We start from the raw sequence: 2,658 nt of genomic DNA, 5'->3' as shown, positions 1-2,658 counted from the left end.
CGTGAAGATGAAACTTTAGCAGACCATCCACTATGATTTGTTATTATATATAGTAACATAAGCTTTTTCAATTCTGCATGCACTCCAAAGGCCAAACTCGGTTAAACTTATTGCAACTTGTGTTATAGTGCTCATAGTGGTCACTACTTTCTTTCTACTTCCCAAAACTCGGGGTCTAATTAGTCAACAATGAGAAAGTACTGATTATATTCTCTTAGTTGTTGGTAGTGACTAAACCAATTGGTCTCAAGTTTTCTAAGTTTTAGATAGTAGACAGTAGTAATAGATTTCTTGTCTTTCTTAGTCTCTTTTGCTTCAACTAGTTTTTCTTTCCTTTCTTTTCTTTTTCAATCCCTGCTAGAAAATTTTTTAGAATGAAGCATTCTCACATTTTACCACTAGCATCTTGTATCTTTTTCCTTGCTTTAGTTATTCTAATCCAAGCTAGGCATCATTCTCACCATGCAAAACACAAGCACTCATGTTCTCATAAATCTTCTAAAACTCCAAAGCCTGCACCACCTCCTAGCCCTCCACATAATTAGAACTATAACAATGCCTCTGGCATTTTCGATGTACGAAAATTTGGAGCAACAGGAGAAGGAGAAATAGATTATACAAAGTCATTCAAGATGGCATGGGACAGTGCTTGCCAAAGTGAATCAGCAGTTAATGTTATCATTGTACCCCAAGATTTCTCCTTTCTTGTTCAGTCCACTATCTTCACTGGTCCTTGTCAAGGTGTCTTGGAGTTGAAGGTAATGCATACATATTTTGCATCTTTTGGTTCTTAATTAATTTGTTACTTGTTTTAAGGGGTAAATTTTACTAATGGGCTTTTTTTTGGCTAAAATATAAGGTTGATGGAACTCTTATGCCACCTGATGGACCTGAATCTTGGCCTAAGAACAATAGTAGGCACCAATGGCTGGTCTTTTACAGAATCAATGGAATGTCACTGGAAAGAAGTAGTTTAATAGATGGGAGAGGAGAAAAATGGTGGGACCTTCCTTGTAAGCCTCATAAGGTATTGATCAAATTGAATTGTGAGATTATTTTAATGGTAAAATGTGTTCTAGATAGGTCCCACAAATTTGTTAAAATTTGTCTTAATTTCTATACTTATTGATGAGTTTGGTTCTCATATTTTTTATAATTAATGAGTTGGGTCCCTCTTTTTTGTAATTGGTGATTTTCATCTCTCATCTAGTATTCTAAGTTTCATAAAAAAAAAAAAGGAACGAAATTCACCTATTATGAAAAATACAAGACCAAAATTATCGTTTTTAAAATATAGGAAATAAAACAACCAAAAATTGAGGACGTAAAACACATTTTATCATTTTTTTTAAAAAAAAAAATTAGGTGCTTCAAACAGCCACTGACACCAAGTTCCCTACAATAAATGCCTCAGGGACCTCATGGGACAACACTCCTAGGATTATCCCTTTTTAAAAAATAAAATAGGTGCTTCAAATAGCCACTGACACCAAGTACCCTACAATAAATGCCTCAGGGACCTCATGGGACAACACTCCCAGGAGCTTGTGATAGCCCAATTGTGAGCTTTCAAAGCCCTTCTTCTATTTACATCTTCAATTTGTATATTTGCATTGTGATTGAGCATAATTCTACATGATGCAGGCCATAAGATTTTTCATGAGTTCCAACTTGACTGTGCAAGGACTTAGGATAAAGAACAGTCCCTGGTTCCATTTCAAATTTGATGGCTGCAAAAACGTCCATGTAGAATCAATCTACATAACAACTCCAAAACTAAGCCCCAACACTGATGGAATTCACATAGAAAATACCAATGACGTGAAAATATACAGTTCTGTTATTTCTAATGGTAAGGCAGAAGAAACTCTTATAACTCTCCACACCTATTTCATCAAAAGCAATTATTAATGTTTGTTTTGCTGAGTTATTTATCTTTTGTAGGTGATGACTGTGTATCCATTGGATCCGGTTGCAATGATGCCAATATTAAGAACATTACATGTGGACCTGGTCATGGAATTAGGCAACCTATTATTATTTGCTTTCAAGAAAAGCTTTATTCTCCTCATCTATTGCATCAAAAGGCATTGATGGCGGACATGTATCAATGGTGTTGTCAAACCTAGAAGGTATAATGATTTTCTGTTATTTTACATTATTTATTGAGTAAACTATCAATTTGATCCTTGAAATACTACTCTCTCCTAAATGATCAATAAAGCAAGAAAAACTAAGAAGTCTTTAAAGGGATAGAAATCCTGTCAAGTAATCTCTTAAATGTTGAAAGATTTTTCAAATTAATCCTTAAACTTTATTGAAATGCATCAACTTAAGAACTAATTAAACTTATGAATATCCTATTCTTCAAGGATTGCTTAAACAATTTTATTACTTTAGGGACAATTGAGGTAAGGATAATAGTTTGAGAACAAAATTGGTGGTTTATTCAATTTCTAAGTTCTTTTTTCCTAATTACACACGATAGGAAATAAGGATACACAATGTAATTGTTTTTTAAATAATTAAGGGACTTAGTATAATGTATAAGGAGTATAGTGAAATGTATTTCAAACAATTATGAGAGTTAGCATAGAGACAAAAAGAAAGTATATTAATCTGGAAAAAAATCTAGATATGTGAATGTAGTTTACTCAA

General features: G+C 33.3%; 1 pseudogene; it reads left to right on the top strand.

The window, feature by feature from the left end:
• Window positions 1-374: 374 nt before the first annotated feature.
• Window positions 375-2,129, top strand: LOC114383978 (annotated as a pseudogene).
• The last annotated feature ends 529 nt before the right edge of the window (window positions 2,130-2,658 follow it).

This window comes from Glycine soja, chromosome 14, assembly GCF_004193775.1.
Source record: "Glycine soja cultivar W05 chromosome 14, ASM419377v2, whole genome shotgun sequence".
Classification (NCBI taxonomy): Eukaryota; Viridiplantae; Streptophyta; class Magnoliopsida; order Fabales; family Fabaceae; genus Glycine; species Glycine soja.
This window is presented reverse-complemented; position numbering and strand designations above follow the sequence as displayed.